The sequence below is a fragment of the Octodon degus genome, unplaced genomic scaffold, assembly GCF_000260255.1.
Source record: "Octodon degus isolate 3935 unplaced genomic scaffold, OctDeg1.0 scaffold00168, whole genome shotgun sequence".
NCBI classification, from domain to species: domain Eukaryota; kingdom Metazoa; phylum Chordata; class Mammalia; order Rodentia; family Octodontidae; genus Octodon; species Octodon degus.
The window spans coordinates 5,659,314-5,685,282 of NW_004524744.1; positions in this window are offsets into that span (position 1 = coordinate 5,659,314).

Genomic DNA, 25,969 nt, shown 5'->3' on the forward strand with positions numbered 1-25,969 from the left:
TGCATGCTGAAATATCTAGATGAGCCAGACAGATAGCTCAGTAGAATAAGTGCTTTGCCTGGCAAGCACAAGAACCTGAGTTCAATCCCCAGTTCCACAAAATAAAAAAAAATAAAATAAAATAAAAAGAACCCTGAGATATCTAGATGAAATGTACTTAGGTCTGTAACTTACTTTGAAATGTATAAAAACTAAGATGAATTGTTAGATGGACAGAAAGATGAGTAAATAGATCTACAAAATAACCAGTATACTAAAACATTAATGCAAAAAACTAGGACATGGATATAGATGGTCATTATATTAATTTTTTTTGTACCAGGAACTGAACTCAGGGCCTCATGTTTGCCAGGTAGGTGCTGTGCCACTAAGCTACATCCCCAGCCCTTGGGTAGTCAGGATAAATTCTGGAACTTTTCTGCATTATTGAAACTTCTGATAAAATATTAGAGAACATTTGGAAAGTAGCATTCATAGCTCTTATTTACTGAATGCTTATCACTGTCAGGCACTATGCTGGATGCTTTGTAAGCATCATCTAATTTACTTTTCACAGCCACTCTGAGAGAGATGCTATCATAATTCCCATTGTAGTAGTAATTAAACTAAGGCTTAAGGAAAACAAAGTCCAGTGCCCAAAATGCGACAAAGAAATGAGGAATGACCCCAGCTCAGACTTTTAACTACGCATTATATAAGTTTCTCCTCTGTATGGGAGGAATAGAAGAAGAAAAATGAATGAGTGGAATAAAGAACACAGCCTGAACTGGTAGTGAACTAGAGATGGGAAGATTTGCTCAGAGTCCCGACTTCACCCATCTTTGGGGACTAAACTATATTCAAGCCTAGCTACATCATTGAGGACCTTGGTGTGAAATAAACATGGTGAATCCCTTGTTCAAAGTCTGTTGGTCATTGCAAGAAGACAACAGCAAAGTATCAAAATCAAGAGCAGGTCCCTCCGCAGAGCCTGCTCTCCCCGCGAGTGCTCAGTCACACGCCCAGGACGTGCCCCCTGAGCACAAGAACAGTCTAATTGTGATTGCTACCAATTTCTCCAAACATCAGATAGCCCTCTCCTGTGATTTGCTCTTCCTATCTTCCCCTCCTGGTGTCAGGGTTTTTAAGCAAAAAAAGGTAAACTCAAACCTTGGAGGTCATGATGTCTGAATACTGAAGCTGTAGTAAGTGTCCATAAAAGACTGTTTTGTGTTCTTGCGCAAATCAAGACACATTAGTCATAAAAGGTACTGATCTTCCTCGCAAGTGGGCCGTCATCGATGCAGCTGGAAAATGCTGACGGATCATCCTACAAAGGCAAACAGGTTTCAGAGAGGCTGGCTTTGTCACCAGTGGAATGGGTCAGTTCTCCATCATTCCCCTCCAACTACAAAAGCTGCCAGGCAGTCACAGAATGTCTCCGTTTATGTAGCTGCCTTTTACCCTCAGGATTTCTAACCAAAGAGCGCATTTGTGCTTTAGAAAATGGAGACCACGGCACCAATTGAAAGTGCTTAAAAAAAAATAAAGCTCCCATCTATTTTCAGGCCACAATTCAGCAGCAGCTTAGCTGTTTCCTGCCTTGGCTGTTGCTGTGATCAGTAATGCTCAGACAGACATAAAACACAGTAGTTTTGCTATGGATAATAGGCTGCTCATCCACTGAAAAGACTTCTATATTTTTTCATGTACTGTACAAAATGCTTCATTTTTACTAGAATCAAAATGACAAATCTTTTCACATCACAGTTCTGCTGACTGTCTCAGGAAGCTGAAAAGTACCGTCACTAGAGAATGGCTGGGAGGATTTTAAGAAACCTGCGCTAGGGAAAAGGCAGGGAAGACATGATTGGCCTCCCCTTTCAATCCGCACTAGAGGCAGCAGGGTTATTCAAATTAAAATGATTGCTCTGTGAGCTTTGATAATGCCACATTCAAAAAGGATGCCCCGAATTACTAGAATATAAAATGTCTCTATATGAAAGGCTTCAGAAACTTTCGGCAAAAAAAGGAGCTGTTTTGAGGATTTCCAGGAAGTCTTCAATTTTAAAGTGGAGGAATCACTTGAACTAGGAACAGGAAAAAGACATTTATTTCGCAGGCGGATTCCCTAGCAATTTCTGGGGCTGCTGCCTCATTTAAGAATACAAAAGCCATTTTGTGAAACACAGAAAGCTAGTGTGCTTCCAAGGCCAGCTGCTGTCCTTTTGGAATGCGAAAAAACTACGCATTTTTAAGTTAAAAAAAAAAAAAGGTTCTTCTCTCCTTTGCAGACTCTTCAACATGTCTGAAAATAAACTGCGCTTCGCCAGGATGGCGGGGTGACCTATTTGGATCAAAGTCCGTGAGATCTTGGCAGGAACCGAGAACTAGAGCAGGCAGAATCCGTGAGGGTTTTTAATTTGGAGAATTCTCCAGCATTAGGGCAAGTCCTCCAGGAAAGCAAATGGCCAGAGGGAAGACCCTGGGGTGGCCGCTATGACGAGTGCGCCACCGCACTGAGGCACACACCACTGGCAAAGGCTGTGCTGAAGACACAGCCGGAGGAGCGCGCGTGTGGACAGCTTCGCCCCCCTCGGAGCAGAGCCAGCCTCTGCCTCGGGTAAAGTGAACAAATGGGTCATTCTCCGGGACTGGACGCGCAGTAGATAAAGTGTTTGACTGTGAATAGACCAATTTTTCACTACTCTTGTTTTTTGTAGACAAGTAGCAATGTCTTTAGAAACCACTTATCTATTTTTAAATTCTGTTTCTGATGTCAGCTAACCTGAAATGGAGGTGGTGAGAACAGCATCACAAGCAGGATGGGAAAATGTGTATTTTTAAAAGAAGTGTATAAACATGGGAATCTACATCGCTACTATTTTTAAAATATCACCATGCCTACCTTGCTGTTTTTCTACGAATTGCTAAATTGGGAGGGGGTGAACCTGGTTGGAATCCCAACTCCATGGGTTACTAATAAAGTGCAATATATGTGGCAAGTATTTATTGCTAGACTTTGGTTTTCCTCCTTTGCAGAATGGAGGGCAGGACGCTACCTTGTTGGTGTATCATGAGGATGAAATAAGATAATGCATGTAAGGCACCATGCGCAGGCCACGCGGAGGTGTTGAGCGCACACGTTGTGTCTGTCTCTCTCTCTCACCTTCCCCTCCCCTTATCAAGTCACTGGAATTCCTGTACGCTCAGCTCTGCTGTCTCCTGCATGCATACTAATGATGGCCTGAAGGTGGCTTGACAGCAGTTTTAACAATTTCAAGTTATTCTCGTTAGTAGGTACAGTGAGTAATAAATACAGCTTGCTAATCATTCTGGACAGTTTTTGCACTGGAAAATCCCATTGGCAGCTTTGCATAGCAAAAGGTCAAGATATCAGCCTGCAAAGGAGAAAATAAACCTTGATCACTTAGCTCAAAATTCAGTATTTCCTACTTTTTCCTTTCAAATGAAATCCATTGAAGTGCCTACAACTGCTTTCTACAGACATTTAATTCATATTTCTAATAGGTACAAGTACCTTAGCAAGATCTTTCCTCAAAGATAACAAAGGGGCCAAGCCCCAGAGCAGACCACCTGGGCTGAAGCCCCAGCTTCCACTCGGTGACCCTGTAAACTTGACAGCCAGCACCCCTCAAGGCCTTGGTTCCCAGGATTTTAAAGGAGGTAACAATACCACCACTTTCACCTTATCAAATTGTTGTTAGAATTAAATGAATCTATGATGTAAAGCACATAGAATAATGTCTGACACATAAGTCTCTTTTGAAAAGAGAATTTAAAAATATGTTCTGGTTGAGCTATGGTAGTTTGAAGATTCACTAAGTAACACTACATTACCATGATCTTTTTGTCCAGCGTCCACCCAGCACTTCCTCATGCTGAGTTAATATTTGTGCAAATTGGAAGAAGCATTTTACAATCAGAGCATCTGTGTGTCTCGTCCCTAGTATGTCCTCCCGGAGAGCTCATCTAGCCTACCGTGTAGGCTTCTATCTTTACTCTCTTCTCAGGGGAACTGGTTCAGCCCCATTTCCTTTCCTTCCCTCGAGGACACTGCTTTGTACATTCATGTCTGCATCTCCTTTTTCTCACTCTTTTAGCCTGAAAGGGATATCATAGAGGTTTTTGGAGAAGCTTTACACATGTGGAAATAGCTATTGCAAGACCCTCAGGAATGAATGATCTTGTGTTCTGGGAAGGCTTGGAGGCCACCATGGCTGGGACAAAGTAACTGAGGTCAGGTAGGCTTTGTAGCCACGAAAAGAAACTTGGATTTTATTCTGTGATGGGAAACCATGCAAGGAAAGTTTCCTGTTTAGATTAGGGTGCCCCTGAGTATGTGTGTGTTTACTGAGGAGAAAAACCAACAGGCTGAGTAGCAGCGATTCTGTTCCTATACTGAGTTCTGGTTCCACGTGGTGGACAAGGTACAGAGCTCTTGACCATGACCCTGGCCAGGCCTTCTGCTCTGGCCCTGCCTGAGTCTCCTGTGTTCTCTCCCTCTCCTTGATGTAACTCCCTGCTCTGGTTCAGGGACTTCCTGTAGCAGGTCACACAGCAGCAAAGTGGATTGTCAGGATTGGTGACTTGTGATACACCTTCATCAGTCATCCAGCAAAATGCGGACCCCACAGATGAAGAAAATGTGACCCAGCCAGTGCTGATACCCAAATGTTATTTCTGGGACATGAATGCAATCATTGGAACTGATTGGGGAAGTCCTGGTTTTGCAACATTCAGTCCAAAATGCTCCAGGTACCCATTTGGATGGATGTGCATTTAGGTACACACATCTATGAAGAGGGATAATTTTTGATGGACAAACTAATTTGTGATACCCCATTGACCAAATGACAAAAGCACTTACCTGCCCATACTCCAAAGCACCTCAGTAATTACTCACCTGTTTGGAATAATCATTTATCTGTTTCTTTAGTAGAGGGTTATCTACCACTGAATTCTAACTAAAGTGTTTCCCTTTCCCTAAGTTCATCTTCAGCCCAGACTGGTATGACTGTTATAATATTGACTTATTCCTGCTTTTGCTTTGGCAGATTTTACCACTGCCGCACAACTCAAAACATCACCACCCAGAACATCAGCATGTGCTCATGGTGCCTTGGCCTTCCTGCTTCCTCGTTTCCATCTCAGATTTGGAAATGATCCTGACCAATGATCGAATGTTCACTATGACATGTTTCTTCATAAGATCACTATTATGAGCTTTATAAATGGGACATTGATGAGATTACTTCATTTCTATCAATAGGCTCTAAAAATTTATTTTTAACTGACACATAATTAAACATATTTAGGATGTGCAGTGTAATAATTAGATACATGTATACAGTGTATAATGACCAAGTCAAGATAAGTAGCATTTTCATCCCCATAAACAGCTATCACTTCTTTGTGATTGTAGCCTACAAATTCCTCTCTTAGTTATTTGTAACTAAGTGTAGTTCATGTGAACTATAGTCACTGTATTGTGCTTTAGAGCACAAAAGCTTATTCCTACCTAAGTTTACTCTGGCACCCACTATCCAGCATCCTTCCTTCCCCCTTCCTCCTGTCCTTCTAACCTCTAGTGATCAATAATTGACACACTTTTATGAAAGTAATCAGTTTAGCTCCCTTTTATGAATGAAATATGTGGTATCTGTCTTTCTATGCCTAGCTTATTTTACTTAACATAATGCCTTCTGGGTCCCTCCATGTCGCTGCAAATGATGAGATTATTTTTTATGGATGAGTAATATTCCCTTGGATATATATGCCCCAGTTTTTTAAGCATTCATTTACCAATGAATGCTTTAGTTAATTTGTTTGGCCATTGTAAATATTGTTGAAATAAACATTGGAGTCCTGGTATCCCTCTGATATTGTTCATGAGCCCTTAAGGACTCAGTTATATCATACAGTTGATAATTCAATGATCAGGTATTTGTTAAATAACAAGACTCTGATCATCCAATCTATTAGTTTAAGAAACAAGCTTGCAACCAACATAGAAAATAATGAGCCCTATGACCTGTGAAATTAACATGTGTGCTATTCCTATTTGCAAGTGAACCCTAAAAGGACAAGTCACACAAAGACCCATCAGTTTACAGGGAACTTGGTAAATGGATATCCTAGCTGCGCAGTACATAGTTTTCATGTCCTCTACTCACTACACATGAAACATTTCACTAAGTAAAGAGGCTCATTTAATTTTTCAGTTGCACCTGACTGCACTCTATAATCAAACTTACACATTACTATAGTAATAGTATGTTTATGTTTTTATCCATTGTTATGTATTTTGGGCAGTTTTCCATTGCTCTAACAAAATGCATTAAGCAAGGAGTGTATAAAGTAAAAAGGTTTCTTTAGCTTATAGTGCTGAAAGCTGAAATTGGAAGATAAGGCAGTCCCATTGGCTCAGCCTCTGCAAAGGCCTTTGTGGAGGGAGTATCATAGGGGCAGGAGGGCTTTCAGAAGAGAGGCTTGGTGACAAGAAGAGCAGAGGGTGGGAGGGGCAGGCATCTCCTTTGTAAAACTCATTCTTATAAGAACTCTTTCCATGGAACCAGTATTAAGGCCTTCTGAGAAACAGTGACCTCATTACTTTGCACGAAGCTCTGGCCTTTCAAGGTTCCATCACCTTCCACATTACCATATTGGAAACCAAGCTTCCAATACATGGATGTTGGGCATCAGACCACAGCATGAATGCTCCCTCATTCATGCCAAGGCATTGCTCGCTGGTGTGAGGTGCGCCTCGCCTGCTTGTATCAGTGACAGCAGTCCCTGCCTTCTGCAGGCTTCCCATGCTAAGAAGCTTGGTGTTGTAGTTTGTATCTAGTTGTCCCCCCAAAGCCTCATGCAGTCATGGGGTGGGGACTTCTAGAGTTTGAGATTAATTCATGATCAAGGATAGGATTATGGGTTTTGATACTGCTGGGATTATAAACGCGAGTTCTACACCCAGCCTGGGGCCGATAAAGAGGGGAAAGACTTCCTCTCGTTGACATTGTTGCTATTTCTCCTCCCTTTTGCATTCTCTGCTCTTTGCCACTGCCATGAATTGCTGCCCTCTGCCATGTGCCACTCTGCATTGGAGCCAGCTGAGTATGGACTGAAACCTCCAGTAACTATGAGTTAAATAACTTTCCTTCCTTCATTCTGAATGTCAGGTATTTGTCCCAGCAACAAGAGCAGAGTGAGTGAGACACTTGGCCACCCTCCCCAGCCTCCACCTGGCTCTGCTCACCTTCCTGCCTGGCCTAGTGCACTGTCTCCATTTGCACTTGTATCCTTGCTCCTGTCCCGAATGAAGCTGTTCTTCCACTTGCAAAACCTGACAAAACTCAGTCATCTCTGTGGCCTGTGGGGTGCTGTCTTGGCTTGAGTTCAGTTATAATGACATACATTATAATAACTGGTTCAAGCAAATAATACTTCACTGTAGTACTAAGTGCTAACCTCTAAAGGAAATGGAGGGCTAAGCTAAGCTACACATCCTTCAACCATACACCTCTCATGTGATCTAAAATGGGCCCTCCACCAATGCAGAGACACACAGCTTTGGGGAGCTGGGACTTAGCCCAAATGCCCTCTGTCCTCCACCATAATGGAGAAAGCCCTGCAGGCCAGGAGAGACCAGTGAGTCAGTGAGCTAAAACCAAACATGTTTAGTATATCAAATTCCCCCCTAGCACCACTGACAGGAGCAGCTGCCTGCTCTGCACAGGACTCACCCCCTCTCATCCTCCTGCCTGAAAGCACTCCACGACTTCACCTGCCTATTGAAAGTCCCTCAGCCTACCACGTAAAGCCGCTTCATGATCTCCATGACCTTCTTGGCTATGAGACACTTTTCACATCCCCAATGTGCTCTACCTCCTCACCTTCCGTTGTCTGAGGCGAGCTTTGCTATTGCTTCCCATCCAACGAACTCATATTTATTCTTCAAAACCCCATTCAAGTACCACTCCGGCTGTGAAAGTACCCCAGGTTGACGTGCCTGGCTCTTCCCTTTTCTTCTCCATCCAAACGGCACTTGGTATATAGCTCTGTTGGGTATTCTGAACTCTTGAGTATTTGCTCACCATGACCTCGTCATTGTATTGTAAGCAGGAATCGTAGCCAATGCTTCTTTAAATCCCATATCCTTGGATTAATCTGCATAAAGTTATTCTAGGTAGATAATTAAGGTAAGATCTAAGCATGGCTGTTGCGACCCAGATTTTTAAAAATCCAAATTCCTAAATATATCAAGACAATCTACTTCTCTGGCAGGCATTTCTTAAAATTCAGTAAACTTTCAGGATATGCAAATGACAATAAAACTCCCCTTCAACACATTAGAGTGACAGTTACAAAAAAATGACATAAAGTAGCTCCCTGAGGAACCATCCCAAGACAGCCTCAGATGATCAGGGCTGTCACTCTGAAGGGCACCAACTAAGTCATACTTTTTGCAGCTGAATAACAAAGATGCCCCAGTCACAGGTATATTTTCATTATCACCCCTACTTCAGGAACCAAATTTGGCCTGTGCCTGAAAGTACAATAGTATTTATTATGAATGTGAAGCATATGTGTGTTTACTGCCTCTTGGATACTACTCCTGTGCCGCTTAGCAATGAAGACATCCCAGCCCTGAATTTCTGTGCACACACAGTGTCCCTGTCCCTGTTGCCAAAACAACGTGAGTTATTTGCTCGAGTTCTGATCAGACTCGTCTCAGACACTGCAGCCAGTGAGAGGCATTAGGCAGGAGCAAAAGGATAGAGGACTTCCACATGATTACTATTCTTGGAGCGCCCCTGGGCATCAGTGTGATAGGGAAGCTAGGTGCTTTTGCACACCTTCAGGAGCAACTCTAGCTCAGATTAAGGCCCCGCTGAATCCATTGCCAATTCTGCAGAGCAAAAAAACATTCATCATCTCCAGTAAAAAATTTTCCACTTTCTGGATCCTGCATGTATTCTGCTAATCAAGTGTCAGCACAGAGCTCGGGACTCATATGCTTTGTGGCTTTCACGGTGACAATTGCATTTCGGAGCCTCTGGTTGCAGGCAAGACAACATTTGTAATTGTCTTGTTGGCTCAGGGTAAAACAAATACACATTTAGATCACAACAGATAAACGCTCCCCCTGAATTAATCACAAATGGGAAGCCAGAAAACACATTTCTATCAGGAAAATTGAATCCAAGTGGCAAATCCCTCCACAAAGAAAACAGAAAGTCTTAAAATGGAAAAGAACTGTTAGAATATTAACAGTGTCCTTCAACTGGGCGCTCCTGTTGTACAATAAGTCCATCAAATGGCAGCAAACAGAGAAGGCTGAGAATGCCTGGGGGTCGTGTTTGTAGGGACTTTCTCCCTGCCCAGCTAACATGCACACATACACATGATAAAATCCATTTTCAAGTGTAAACTGCAGACTCCACAGTGTGCCAGGTTGGGGAGACCACAAACCTACTTCTGTGTCCTACAGACTGGAGGGAAAAGAAAAAGCCCTTTTGGGGAAACCTTTCACAACCAAAGTGATAGGTAGATTTTTCTACTTACTCCTAACACATCCATTTTCTTCTAGCAGATACATCTCTGTGCCACTCAGAGTAGAAATGGGTAACTTAGACAATGGAGAGAGGAGAAAACAGATTTTGTAACAAAGCAGACTGCATAAGGAATTGCTGTGCAACTCCGCTGAGGGCCCATGATAATGGATTGGGAGCAGAGTAATCCACTAATGAGCTCACCCACCGCTGGCCGAGCAAGCTCAGGAGGGAATCTAGAAGGATGTGCAGTAGCCCTCCACTTCTACATGGGGCTGAACTACTGATGACACTGAGTCTCCTCAGGGTGAGCGGGAAGGAATCCTACCATACTTGCTGCAACTGTGCACGGGAGCATCCTTAGGAAAATTCTCACTCATTCTGGGTTCTCTCCACTTTTTTCTTTCCCTTTTTCCCCCTTGTCTTCCTTTCCCATTCTTCTCTATTCCTTTTCTTTATTTTTAAAAAATCTTTTATTTGTAGCAAATACACTTAAAAATATCTTTTATTTATTTATTTGGTTCAGGATCTCGCTATGTAGCTTGGACTCAGAGTGATCTTCCTGTCTCAGCCTCCCCAGAGCTTGGATTACAGACATGTTCCACCTCACCTGGTCTCGGTGGTTGCCACAGCAGGCAGTACCAGGGATCAAAGCCAGGTCCTTGGTACTGCCTGCTGTGGCAACCACCGAGACCAGGTGAGGTGGAACGTGCCTGTAATCCAAGCTCTCGGCATTCAGAGCAAAGAAAAAAAAAAAAGCCAGGTCCTTGCATTTGCCAAGAACACACTTAGACTGCTGAGCTATCTCCCGAGCCCTTCATTCTTCTGTATTCTTATAAGTTTAGCTCTCCAGGAAACAGACTCTAAGGTAAAAATTCATGTTGAGGGACCTGTTGTGAAGAGCCACAGGTGTGAGGGTGAGCAGACCAAGTCTGAGCAGATGAAACCAGGCTCAGTTACATCATAAGGTTCAGCCAGGCCTTTTTGAGGTCTCTGGGATGGATCTGGTGACACCGTCTTGACTGGGGCAGAGCGGTAACCTTAGGCAGCTTCCTTCAACCAAGGGCAAGGTCTGGGAGGGACTGAACTGCAAGTCAGAGCAGCCAGTGCAATCCGTCACTCAGCTGCAGGGCATCCCAGCCACTGCAGCCCCCTCTGCTCCCCTCTCTTCTCCCTCTCCCCTCTTGTGATCCTAAATCTTTGTTCTCCTTTCCCCATGGTCCTGCTCCTCTCTCTTTTGGGCCTCCAAGAGGAGTCTGTGATAATTCCATCCCATCCACCTCTGCTTGGATGGGGACACTATTGAAGACAATACATAACTTTTTGCAGCAAAGCTGTAGTAAATTTACAAAAGAATTTTTTTACCTAATGTCTACACACTCAAATGAGTGCCATTTGTTACTTGAACCTTAGTATATGCCAGGGCTCTGGTAGGAATTATTAATCCAAAAGCTTGCACTTTGTTTTATATAAAACTTGTAATTATCTACTCTCGTTGTGTCATCCTAGCTTTGTATGTAAAATGATCTGGTTGAAGAAAAATAGATGCTAAACAGTAAGTGACTTATAAGTATCCTAACTAAATGGAAAAATGAAGTCACAACAGTACATGAGCTCTTTTATATCAAGCATCTGCTCAGTATTTCTGCCAGATAACTCCAATAATATGGTCATTTAATGTTTAAAACAGCTCCACAGAACAAATATATTACCCCATTTACAAGTAAGGAAACAGAAACAGAAAAGCTATGAACTTGCTTAAGATCATATAGCTGGTAACTGCTAAAGCCTGGATAGGGTAGATAAGGCCATTTGTCACTAAAATACATAGTATTCACCAATAGCATAGTCCCACCCAAGGACTACATATTCCAGTTCCATGGGAGGGTCACGTGGCAGGGGTAGTGTGTGTCACTGTACACTTGGAGATTCTCTTCTCAGTCTGCAAACCTTATGGGGTAGACTCTGAAGACCTAGTGGGAAGCACAATGAAAAGTGCATATCCCTGAATCAGCAAGTAGAGAGAAGCCACCACCGTGGACACCACATTGGACTAACCGTGGACACCACATTGGACTAACGGAGGAGTGATATTTACAGCTCTGTCATGCAAAGTCACTGAAATTTAGGGACTTACATTTAGTAGCTAACAATAGCCTAATTAGGATATAGGGTAAAATTGGATTTTCATTCATCTGGTCATTTACTCATTCAACTGAGTGCTATTTGAGCATATGTATCTTCAACCACTTAGATACATACGCAACCCTGGGGATATAAAGATGCACATACTATAATCTCTTCTTTGGCGCAGCAAAGAAGTGAGATTATTCACAGTACTGTGGTGAAATAATTGGCTGTAGCGAGCCTCCTTTACAGTTTCTTCCCTGTGGATACACTAATATCTGTGGCAATCTTATTTTCACTTATTGTTTCTAAATTTATTACATTAATATAAATTCTTCTTATGTGGATTTTCTTATGAACACAGAGATTTGTTTGGAGTAAACAAAAGCCCTTGAAACCAAGCCTGGGCAAGGGGGTGGTTAGAATCTAAAGTCAACGTAGTCAGCAATTACAGGTAGCCTCCATCTCAGATAGAAATGTGTTGTTCTGGGCACTTTTGTCTTTTACTCTCAAAAACCAGTTGGTAAAATGGATAAATTAAGAAATACCATAAAGACAGGCATAACAGAAAGTGATTTTTCTTCTTTCCTGACAGCACTTTACTGGTGAAAAAGATAAGACCAAGAAAAAAAAAGTTACAAAGGAAATGTGTATCTTATATGCTTATGTTCCTCACCCCTCCATCACTATACCCAAGTCTGAAGCTGGCCTAGAATATTCTTTCCTGTCTTGTGTTGGGGGGGCCTCAGCCCACCTTGGGGGTGGGACTGACATGGCATGTGGTGCCAGGGATCCAACCGTGGTCCTTATATTTGTTTAAGTTTGCCTAAGCAGGCACTTTAGACTGCTGAGCTATCTGCTGGCCCTATGTCTTGTGTTTCTGATAGTAAAAAACCTATTCTCGCTCTCTTTTGTCCCATGCATCTCTCCATTCCTATTCATCTCTCCTGTTCCACTCATGTACCCTCTGCATTTTCGTACGTGGCTATCATTAAGAATTTAATTATTCTCTTAAGTACTTCATTTATACTTGCATATTCCAATGGAAACCTGAACACAAAAAATACTCTATGAATTTGGAAATACATTTAGGATGAACTTAGCTCACCAAAAGGAATGCATATGAGCACTTGCCTGTCCAGCTTCCCAGTCGACCTCCTGGGGCCATACAACAAGAGGCCGTCCAAAGGCCTGAGCAGCTGTGTGTACCAACGGCAACAGATCCTGGCGCCCAAGACTCTGAGCCAGACTCTAGTAGCTCTGGCCACTCCCATTGCAGCTCTGTGCGCTTTGCCCGTACCCCTCATGCAGACTTTCGGAGCCTCAGTTTCCTTATCTTTAGAGGGAATAACAATACCTTCCATTTACTTGGAGTCAGCACAAGCTAAGTAGAAGAAAACTCTTCAAAACCCATACTTCATTTGAAGAATTTCCTTCTCTTGTGAATGAGTAGGTAATAGAATCCACTCATTCTTGTCCACAATAATTTTAGTAAGCACCTCAATAATGATAAAGGAGGGATTACAGCTCAGAATACAACAATATTCCCTTCTTCATCCAAACTTTTTGAGAAAGCAAGTGACTAAAGGAGTGAAAGATGTGACACATGGAACACTGGACTGCCCGTGTTGCTTTTGGAGCCTGGTTTTACAAAACTGCTGAAAAGGCGCCTCTCCCCGAACTGGACCAGGAAGGCCAGGATGGCAACGGGGAACTCAGGCTGCAAGCCCAATCTCTGCAAAATGCAGTGAGGTGCCTCTTGCCCCGCGTGGCTCATTAATTGTCCCATATAAGGCCAGTCATTCGGAGAGGTGTGCTCTTCCAAGATGCAGCAGGGAGGCTACTGATGGTCAGAGGGAGCCCAGCACGGGGCTCTCCTGCTGTTCTGCAAGCAGCCCCGGGTTCCCTGGGAGAGCTTTATTATTCTGTCAGCTATGGCTCCCCCTCCTCTCAGGAATGCACGTCCTGGGGTCCTCTTTTTAGAAGCTGAGGCAGCACTCTTCAAGACTCTCTCTTAATTGATGGAGGAGCGCCGGGAGGAACACATTCAAGCAGAAGCAAATGTTTACACAGTTCCTTTCCTTACCCCCTCTTCACAGCAATGTTCATGAGACCCCTGGGGCACCGTTTCCTGGAATGTGCTGCTGCCTGCCTTTCTCAGACTCACCAGGTCCTGGGTCTCTTCCTCACTACAGCGTAGCTTATAGCAGAGGCTCCTCTGGTTCACACTGCAGGGCTTGATCCCTGCTCCTGCTTCAACTTGGGCAATCACTTCATTTACTGCTTCCTTACCTGTGAAATAGAGGTATCTTCCCCTAAAGAGTTATTGCAGGGATTAAATGACACGATGAACAGAAAGCACTTCCAAGCCGCACAGTCCCTGACTTGTAGGAATCCATTATCATCTGCTATTTCTTCAACCACCAGCAGTCTGGTTCCTGTTTGCATAGATATCACAAAACTACTGCTTTTCAGCACAGACTTCAGCATCCTTCTGCCGTTTTAAGCCAGCCCTAGGAGTCGCCTATTCCTTTTGTTTATTTTAACCCAGATGCCTCCCTTTAGATAATATCAGTACATGGAGCTCTTGTTTCACAGGTTGAGGTTATACTTGGGACTTGCATGCAAAAAGGCAAGCAGTACAGACCACTAGAAGCTTCCCAATTACCTTCGCTTATATTTTAACCTTGATGTAATCAGAAGCATGAATTTGTGTGAGAGGAAGGGAAGAAATCCCCCTTCTATCAAGGATAGCAGAAAAAGGCTTCATTGTGCTTTTCACCCACATCCAATCACTTCCATTGTTTCCCTGCCTAGACTCACAAATACAGGAGAGAGGTGTGTTCTTACAAGGTCAGCGAGTCAGCTTTTGACAGATGGGAAATTTAAGAGCAAAAAACCTCTTTCCACACAGTGACTTACTTAGCTATCCCAAATTATTTTCCATTAAAGTGGTGATTACTAGATTTTCATTTTCAACATTATACATATTTCTTATCTATTTCATCTTTAAAAATCACTCTCATATTTAAGGAAATAGAAACCAGAAATAGAATCTGTACCTCTGATTAGCCCAGGATAGAGTTATAATTCTGAATGAAACTATTAGGTGGAGACAGCAATAGAGAGGGTGACGGCTTGCCAGGAAGGAGGTAGGACACAGCGAAGCGTATGGAAGTGCAAGACACTGATGAGAAGTGGCTCAGACACCCGCACAGCATCCATCAGGCCAGGCGCACAAGCACCTCAGCAAATGCAGTGCTGCGGGGTCAGCCAGTCCCCACCCCCCACCCCTGCAGGAGAGAAGAGATCTCCAGGAGGAGGATGCTGAGAAGGGAAGGTGGAGCTGACACACAAAGACAGGGAAATTAAGTGGAAGTCTGAAGAGCGGACAGAAACAAACTCATACAATCGAAAGAAAAATTCTCTAAGAAAAACTAAATCAACCCCAGACAAAAATACTACCTACCGATTCTGACATTTGCATATACCTGACCACAACAGCAACAGCAACAACAACAAAAATGTTGGCCCTACAGTGAAGCCCACCAGGTGGAAACCTGGTGAGTAGACACAGCACTTCCCATCAGCTTTCTGAAGATTTGTTCCTAAAAGTGAATGGGTGGCCAGAGACTGCAGGCATTTATCTGAGGGGAGGCATGCAGGATTAGAATGAGACAAAGAGAAAAAAAAAACTGAGAAAATAGGAACTCAGAAGAATCAGATGTAATACAGGAAGAAAACTTCCGAGTTACTCCAGTCGGTGTCAGAACTCTGGAACTTTCCTTCCAACAAGCCGGGGGTTGCAGGTCACGTGTCTGCCCTTCACCTGGGAAGTAGGCATTGTTTGGTATCTGTCCTGGAGGACAACAATAAATAGGTAGCTTAAGAGTGATTATTTTTAATTACATCAGTAAAATCTTCTTTTAAACTAAGGAAATTCTTCTAGATGTTAAAAATACTGCTAACATTTAAAAATAGGAAATGGTAAAAGTACAAGAGGATTAGGTCAAGGCATTTATCCAGAAAGTAGAACAAAAGAGCAAAGAGATAGAAAATAGGACAGAAATCTTACAAAAGTCACAGGATTGATCCAACCAGTGGGACCTCGTGCCAAAAAGAGAACAGTGAAATCATTGATGAAGAACTTTCCAAAGGAACAAATCAAGAAAATTGACCAAACTGAAAGATGCTAATTCCTTGCTTAAAAGGCACAGCAAAATGACTGAATAAAACAACCCATCAGAGTGTCAGAGATAAACAGATCTGACAGGCTTTCAGAAAGAGAAAACAAGCTACAAGAGAAGGATCTGGAATAAGAAAAGCAGTCACTAGCATTGTTAATTTCCTATCACCTTGTTTTGAAAGTCTATCATTTTTATTGTTTTTTTTAAATTCTCTTTTGAATAAAAAAGCATCATTGTCAGAAAGAAGCTAGTGTTGTAATATCTTTAAATTTCTGTGACAAAATTATTCACAGGCAGGAATTCTTGATTTAGTCAAAAGTTCAATTAAGCATAAAGATCACAATAAATATACAAAGTCTCAGAAAATGTAACTCCTATCACTATTCAAGAAGCTATAGAAGGATGAATAAATAAATATAAAAGAAAATAACGTGGAACTCTGACTCAGAGAGATATGACGTGAAATAAGCATAGCCAATCTGTTGCAGGCACAGAAAGCAACCTATCTAGCATGTCGGAGGTAACTAGGAGCTATGGAAGACATATCAAAGGCAAGACGGATGCCATAGATAATTTGATGGATTTGACTATAAGAAAATTTTAAAAGACATTTCACAAAACTTTCAAAAAGTATTGGTAGAGTTGGCCAGAGATTCAATGGCTATGCAACAGATTAAACACAATGAATGTGGCAGTTTTAATTCCAGGAAAAACAAAATGTTATAAAACAAAGCCAATATAATCATAGCTTACTATTTGGCTCAGCAAAAATCAATATTTATCTAGTATAAACGAAAAGCCCATAAATATGGATTTAACCAAAAATTATAAAATAACTATGTTGAAAGGATATGGAAGTGAAAAGACAGGATATGGCACTAAAAGTCCTGACATCAGAAAAGAGGAAGTCATAAAGCAAGAAAAGTATTGTAAGAAATGCTTTATTATTAGGAAATAGATTTACACTGATGAATATTATTTTTAAATAAATGTTCCTGAGAGTATTTTTTATTTTAAAAATACATATGCCCTTGCATGAAAATAAAAAAATTATTTTAAGTAAAAAAAAATAATTGACAAAATTACAATATAGTGATTGTGGACTCTTTCCCCCTCTGTGTATTATTATACCACGTAAATGATTTGAAAATACAGTGGAAAAAAAAAATCAAAACTTTCTTCCTACAGTGGAATTCAGCCATGAATTTGTTATTTGTTTAAACAAAACTCACTTTGTTTAGAAGACTCAATCATAAAATAGCAAGTCTTCCCCTTCACCCAGCCTTCATACCCACAAGTCAACAAAGTACAAAGCTGTCTGCCACCATCTTCATTCACACCCACATCATCATGCCCACTCACAACTCCTTGTGTCTCTAAGTGACTCTGAATGCTGGGGAGGTCCTTGTGGCAGAGGATCACATTACCCATCAACGAAACTTCCCTCCTCTTGCTCCATTTCCTGTTGCTAAGGCAGGAAAAAAATATCAACATTTGTTTAGAACTCTCTGCCATATAAGACTTTGTTCAATTATATTTATTTTAATTGTGCCATCATTAATTAGGATTAATTATAAACTCTAAGGGCTGTAATAAATAAACAAATGTAGGGAGTTAGCAATTTGCAGGGTATCATGCCTAATGTGAAATCAGAAAGAATTCTCCTGAGAATTTCTCAGAAAGATAGGAGGTCAAATCAGAGGCTTTGGGTCCCTTTTTGCCTAGTGTGTCTAAAGGGCAGGCCACTCTCCGGGACCTGAGGCTCACTCAGGTCTCTATGTTCCCAACATGGGCATATCAGCATCTGAATTAGTGGAGGATGGGAGGCCATTTGAAAGAAAAAAAAAAAACCACAGGAAATTTTAGCAGAGCCCCCCCCCCCCAGTCTCCGCTGTGGACTCTTTCCTCTCCTGACGTCTCCTGTCCATTGTGCTCCTCTCACTGAGGTCAAGGTTTGGGGACTCAATAAAGAGGGGCAATAGCCCACTTCAAACCAATGATAAGTGCTCAAAGCCACATGGAGCTAAGTGTTGGACAACTTCCCTTCCCCATTTCCAGTTCTAAGACTTGTGTTAAATTTCCAGGATTAACATGAGACTGAAATGATTCCAAATAAAGGGACTTGTCATATAGCTAGGCGACAGCTCCTGACAGCTTCCCTGCCCCCGGCTCACACACAGCGCTTCCACTTCTCTACCTCAGGCCTATCAGGTTGAGATTCAGCATGCTCTTCCTTCTCTTCCATGCTTCCTATAACTGCTTCCAAAATATATTTGTCTGAATGCTTTGGTTAATGATCAGAATAGTAGTAAAATGATAATACTCAACACTCACTGGACACATATCAATATCTTTTTCATGCACATTGTTTGAAATTCTATCTATAGCAGATATCTGAAGATGAAACCAAAAGGGTTTTACGTAATCATATTCTGGCCTAAGACAGGTATATTTTCATGTTTAAACCTGGTAAACAAAAAGAACCAATAAGTACTCAGTTCCCTAGACATGTTCCATCAGACATCTGCTTGCTCCTCTACATTCAGTGCTTCAAAAAGAGTAGCTCCAACTTTATTAGACCACATTGGCATCCACGGCAAGATTTCCCTTCATGGTACTAAAGAGTAGGACCTTCCAAAAGTGACTAAATCATAAGGGCTCTGCCCATAAGAATGAATTAATGTCATTATCAGGGAGTAAGGTAGTGATCACAAGAGTGGACACCTGATAAAAGGCCGAGCTTGCCCTGATGTTCTGTCACCCCATGCCTTCCTGCCCTCCTGCCATATTGGGACGCAGCATGGATTCTCCAATGAGTAATAGCACTGTGTTCTCTGACTTCCAAGCCCCCAGGACCACCTGCCAAATTATTCCTTATAATTTATCCAGTGGCATTCTATTAGTGCAAGCAACAGAAAATAGCTTAAAACAAATCCCTTACTTATGCTGATAACTGATCCAGGAGAAACTTGTCTTCCTCAGTCTCAGAAAAATCATGTAAAAATCACATAAACCATTTTTTGGTAATACCACTATAAGTATGCCTGCCTTGATAAAGACAAAGATAGTATGCTGTCAGGTACAAACTTTTAAGTATATTGATTAATATATTTTAGTGGTATCACTTTATACTACAATCAATTGCTAATTATGAAATGTTATAAATCCAAGATGTATAATAAAGAAACTCACAGGTCCATGTAATTAACATGTCTCACTTTATAGAAGAATATAAAATAGCTCATCAATTCAAAAGTACCTACCTAGAAAATATACAGTTATTATCTTCTCGGTTTTTCTGTATTATTCTCTTCCTTCGAGAACTAAAATGGGGTACATTATATAAACTTTAAATTTCCAAAGCTTCTCTGAATGGCTCATTCTGTTGGAAGACAGAGACCCTGGGAAATGATCCTACAGCAATCCAGGGTTAAGCAGGGCCTCAGAAAGCCACCTTATTAACAAAAACAGAGACTAATAACATGGAATTGGTAGCATAGCCCATGGAAGAGCTGTTCAATGCCAAATAGGACACTGTGGCTGCTCAGAGACTAACAACAACTGACAGCTACAACCAGCCATCTCTAGGCTAGAGGGCTAATGGGGATGTTGCACTAACCTAGTGGAAGGTGGTGGCCTGGTTTCCAGGACCTCCAGCTCCTCCCCTTGGTTAACTCCTCCCAGAAACCAACTCACAAGAACAACCCTAGTGTTCAATCCATCTGCGCAGCTCTATCTCCACTGTCCCAGGGAGATATAAGGCTAAGAAGTCCCTATGACAAACAGGATCCAGAGTCACATACTGACGCAGTACAACTAGAATGAAGATCTTGAGGAACAAAGGTCCCCATTTGAGAAGAGTACAAACCATCGTTGCCTGGAATCCTAACATCAGAGATCCAAACAAGGGGGGAATCTAGCCTTTGATTTTGCAGCTAATAAAATTATAAATCAAAACCACAGGGAAAGCTTTCTCTCTCTCTCAGCTTCATAGCAGCACTTGTAGGAATTTCAGAAAGCCTCACTGGCATTGCTACGCCAGCTTTAGGATCGATCTGGGCAGTTTTGAGAAAATATATATCTCCTATCAGGCAGAAGAACAATGTGTCCAGTTCTGTGTGGCTGTTGGTTATTTTTAGTCATCTAAATTTTAAGCTTTTCTCTAAAATGTAAATAACTGCTGCCTATATTCTGTGGCAGGTTCATTTATGGATTACTGGATCTAAAAATGTTTTTACATTTTTAGTTGAAAATCATAGCATGAACACTAGGCATTATAATTAATGCCTGCAATGATACTCCTCATTAAAATAAAAGAAAAAGTTGGATCCAGACATAAATCTTTGAAGCAAAAAATTAAATTTAGCATAAGAAAGTCCATTGTGCAAACCAACAGGCATTCATTAGTGTAATAAATCCAATAATTTTTTAAAATTATAACTTTTAGCATTTTTATTTCGCAGGTAATATTGTCAGAAACTATAGTATAATTCCAAACTCTGCTATGAATTACTGGGACTTGTAAAAAACAGAAAAGCCAGAAAATATAAGCAATGCCAATTAATCCCACCAGCACAAACACATTAATTAGCATATTTATATTTGTCACAAATTATTTATTGAGAACCTGAAATGGGCTAAGTATCGTGGTGCCTGGTGGCCAATCTTGATTTGGAGTGTAAATCAGGATTAAAAATTTCAATTGGTCACAGCACAGGGAAGTGGCACAAGAGAAAAGCAGGAAAACAGTGCCTCTGCCACCCAGTTTTCAGTGACACAGTAATGCTCGACCAAGGAAAGCCATCATTTCTTAGGACCAGATGTAAGCCCATGTCCTGGGCAGCCAATAATTTCCAAGCCCCAATGAGAATTATATTTCATACACTCTACTCTCGGCCTTCTGGCTAAGGTCAAGTGTGGTATCTATAAAGGGCCTCTCAGGAAAGGAGATCTCTGCAGGAATCAGCACTAAAGTTACAGGAAGGAACGTATATTTTTTTTCTCTTCCTCACCATCTTACTTCAGTTCACAACATGGTCCAATCTAGCAAAATTAGACTTCTACTTGCAGAAGATTTAAGAAACTCTCCCAAGGGGCTGGGGAGATAGCTCAGCGGTCTAAGCACCTGCTTGGCAAGTGCAAGGACCTGGTTCGATCCCCACTACAACATGCTGTGCCAGCCCCAAAACCAGGCATGGTGGTGCACACCTCTAATCCCAGCACTGGAGAGGCTGAGACAGAAGGATCACTACAAGTCTGATCTGTGCAGTGAGACTCCGTAGCAAATAAATAAAAGATTTTTTTAAAAAAAAGAAAGAAAAGAAGGAAGTCTCCCAAGCCCTGGAGTCGGTGTTGTACAATGTAGCATAATTCAAAACTGTTCTACTCTTTGATGCTTTTACATGTGTAATGTTCTCAGGAATCATCAAGGTGATAGCTAACTCCTGACTCCATCAACAAGCCCCTAATACATGTACAATAAATATCTTTGATATAATTAACTCCAATTTCCAATAAAATCCAAATTATTACATAAAAATTAGAATTTACATTCTGGAACACACCAATAGCCATCTGGCTTCCTCTCTGTCATTGAGACTCTGTCTGTATAATAGCACCACAGAGAGGGCCTCCTGGGTAATGAAGAACTCCCTACCCCTTTCTATTGGCTTATCTTTCTTCTCTTCTATAGCTGCATGATATAGTGTTGAGTGCATTCCCCATGAGAATGTGAGCTCTGCAAATAAGACCCTCATCTTTCTTAATCAGTGCCATATCTGGCGCCTGGAACAGAACTGATTCACAGCAACGCTCAGGCTGAGCATGGAATAGATCAGTGTGTGAGTGAATGCAAAATTATACATCAAAACAGAAAAGCAATGAATTGGCCTAGAAAAAGACTTATCATGCCACTAAAGCTTTTTATTAAAAAAAATTTGCAGAAATGTCAAACAAATTTGATCCCACAAATTAACAATTTAAGAAGTTCACACAATATAAATGAATAAAGTGAACAGTACGCCCACTCCAAAGGCAGACATTCTGCAAAGTATAGGGTATCGCTGGAAAGTCTATGTACATACAAACATAATGATTACTAATGAGTAGAGAGTTGTAATAATTTCTTCTTTTCCATTTATAATCCTTTCAAACTAAAACTTTTGTAAACATCAGGGATTCTAAGAACAAGACTCCTTTTGATGTTTATAATCTATAGACTATAAATCTTTATTCTTCGATCTCAGCTTGCCCTCTATTAGATGGAGATAAATAGTAACTTCCCATAGGACCAGTATACAATATAAATGACAAAATATATCTAAGATGCTTAGCACACTGTTTGAACACAGAACCAACAAAACTGAGGAAAGATAAAAGGTAAGAAAGTTTAGGACCATAAAACCCAAGAGACCTTCCCATGAGTGTTGACTTCAAGGAGGCTGCTGCACAGGGATGACACTTTGGATGAGCTTTTTTATGTTTGTTTGTTTTTGTTTTTTGTGGTACTGGGGATTGAACTCAGGCCTTTGTGCTTGCCAGGCAGGCACTTTTTCTACTGAGCTATCTCTCCAGCCCTTGGGATGAGTTTTGAAGGACCACGAGGCATGAGTTAATGCCAGGGACTGGAAGGTGATGGTCTTTGTAGGAAGAAGGAACAACATGTTCCTTAGGCAAGAGTTTAAAAAGCTGGAAGCTTTAAGGAGAGAACAGTATTTGCATAAGCCCTAAGGCAAGGCAAAGCCGCGTGCTGGTAGCTGGAGGAGACCTCAGAACAAGAGGGTGATGCAGAAGGCTCCTCTTAAAACATGAATCAAATATTGCAGCGAATAATAGAGAGAAGGGAGGGTGGGGGCACGGGGAAAGAGGCCTACAGATGCACAATGAGAACTATAATTGTTTGAGTCTAGAATCTACCTCCACTTTCCAGATCAGCCCAAAGAATTTTTACACATTCTTAACTACACAGTGAGTTTTCCAGGAAAAAAACTCTCCTATGAATTTTATAAATATTATACTTTGATAGTTTGGAATTTCCCAAATGCTGATCAGCATATGAATTAGTTTCTTTTTGCTGCCCTAAGAAATGACCACAATCCTAATAGAATTAAACAAGGTTTTATCACTGTACAATCTAAATTGGTCAGACACCTAAATTGAGTCATCAGGGCTATGTTTCTTCTGGGAGGTAGGGAATGATCCCTTTTCTTGTCCTTTCTGTCTTCTTGAGGCTGTGAGCAGGCTCTGGCTTATGGCCCCATGGCACCCCAGCCTCCTCTCAGGGCAGCTCCTCTAGCTGATATTTGTGCCTCTTTTCACAGAGCTTATTGTGATTACACTGGGCCCACAGGGACTGTCCGGCAGCCATCTCCTAATCTCAAGATCCTTCATGTGATCACATTTAAAGAATTCCTTTTGCTGAAGGGTACACCTGCAGATGCTAAGGTTTGGGACGTGGTCACCTTTGAAGGCACCATCATTGAGCTAACCATAGTCACTATTTTGAGAAATCACATCACAGACTATGACACAGATCCTGGTTTTAAAGTGACTAATACAAAGCACTGATATCAGACTGCGTTATTCACAGTCCTATTCTTGATAATTCTTTTTGACTACTATCAAGAAAACAAAAAGATAAAAATATATGATGGCCTTCTATTTTTCCAGGATAATCCTTCCTCTCATTTACATCTATATCATGTACTTTTAATTTTCATTTTATTTTGTAGAGAAATTTTTAAAATTTTGCATACATAGGTTATATTATCCATATAAGTTAAAAACTGGGTTATTGTTGTGAAATATTAAATATTTATTTTCAAAGGTGTTGTTGTACCTGCAAGGGTATGGACAATGTAGATAATTATTTTTAGTGAGTGAGCTGAGTGGTACTAGAAAATTTATACATATATATATATATATATATATATATAATTATAGTTATAATTATAACTGCAACTCTAAAATGTAAGGGGAGCTATCCCAAGGCTGTACGCCAACAGCTTGTGCAGAGTGCCTGCAGCGCACTGCTAGCGGAGCCGCCCGTCCCTCTTGCCTGGGCACGCTCCCCCGCTCAGCCCCTACGCTGCCCAGCCAGTGCTCTCAGCTCCCTGCCCTCTGCTTCCCATTCTGCAAGCCAGAGAAACTGGCAGATAATGAGGCACTTGGAGAGCCAGCTGAGGAGTCCCGCAGACAACTGTGCTCCTTATAATTTCATGAAGCACAAGGAAAGACACGGCTCTGCTGATGAAAGCTTCTACATGAAAGTACAGTGTGGCTAGAGGAGGCAGGATGGCCAGGAAGGAGTGAGGCGTGGAAAATAGGAGGATGGGATAATCACCCTGGGGAGAGGTGATGGAACATCCATAGCAGGCTGTGGTACACAGTTCAGGCTGTCTCTGTTAAGATATGGACTCCACATTGACAATGTATTTGAATTTTAAAAAATGTCTGAACATTTAATGAAAGACAAGACAACACAGAGCAAGGAAGGCAGAAAAGCAGGCTCAAGTGGCCTTAGACATGCTCCAGTGCTGAGCTATGTGTGTTCCCTGCAGGGGCAGGGCAGCTCCTGTTCCCTTTCTGAGCCCAAACTTCATGATGACACAGTCTCAGCTTCACTGCTCTGCCTCTACCAGCAATACACCCTTGTTGATTGCCTTGGTCTCCTTGTCCAATGTTTCTCCCATTGTGTGTGTACTTCCTGATTGTTATGGTTTGTGTCTAGCTGTCTTCCCAAAGCCTGATGCAGTCATGGGGCAGCTTCTAGAGTTGGTGATTAACTCTTGAGCCACTGGCGGGCTTATGGTATGCTATTCCCACCCCGGGGTGGGTAATCTGCATTACAGTGTCAGGAGGGGAGAGAGGCTGGAGCGCCGCCACAGCTGCTGCTCCACTCTGGGCTCTTTGTTGTTTTCTGCTGCCATGAACTGCTGCCCTCTGCTGTGTGGCGCTCTGCCTTGGCAGACTATGAACTGAAACCTCCCGTAACTGTGAGCTAAATGAACCTTTCCTTCCTTCATTTTGAGTGTCGGGTATTTTGTCCTAGCAACGAGAGAAAAGTAAATGAGACATTGATCTTCTCTCTCCTCCTTTCCTCCTGGCTCTTGTCCCCACTCCCCAACCTCCCCTTTCTCTGATATTGGATTGGACCAAAAGTACTAATGTAAAAAAAAAAAAAAAAAAGATTTTGTCCCCCACTAATTAATTCATCTCCCCCCAAGCCAGCCTGTAAATGGTTGTTCTAGATTACGAACCCAGCCATGGCCCAGCAGACACTACCTGTCACAGCCTTCTCCACAGAGCATGGCGTCCTCACAGTAGGCTAAGTCATCCTAGCAGGACAGACAATTTGGACCTGTGGACACAAATGGATTCTGGTCTCAAATTGCCTGAGTCCTGGCTTTGTCTGTCATTCGCTGTCACCTTGGGCAAGTTATCAACATCGGTAAGCCTAAATTTCCTTGACTTTGAAGTGGAGAAAAGGGTGGGAAATAGTAAAGTACTAAAACATTACTTATACTGATTAGCAGCTCTTTGGCACACCCCTTCTGCACCAGCCTCACTCGCCAGGGCTTGGACACCCTGATGGAGCGAGGCTGTGCTGCCCGAGGCAGGCCCAGGCCTCTGAGAAGCTCATCATTCGCACTGTAGCATCCAGGCTGTTTTTTATCCTTCTTCCTTTTGTGGATCTATTTCTCCCTTCTGTTTTATCCTCATGGTGGTTGTTTAACGTTTGGGTTATTGACTTAAAGAATATCTTTGGTTTGAAAGATTTATGATTAAAATAACATGTGGACTTCAGCTATGCCATTACATAGGAAGCTAACATATGCCTGTGCAGACCTCTGTTCTTAATTTAATTTTAAAGGAAAATGATTGTTAGCTTAATCAAAATGCTAAACTGCCGTTCTGTAAACCTAGGCCTTTATAGGAAATGCAGGAACTCGATTATTGTTTACAATGATAATTACATCACAATACATTAGAAGAAAATAAATGTAAGCCAAGAATATTTGCTGAAATGAATTAATATTTGAAACCAAACATGTCTCAAAGACAATATGAATCCTGATTAATGAATTTGCTAAACAGAGTACT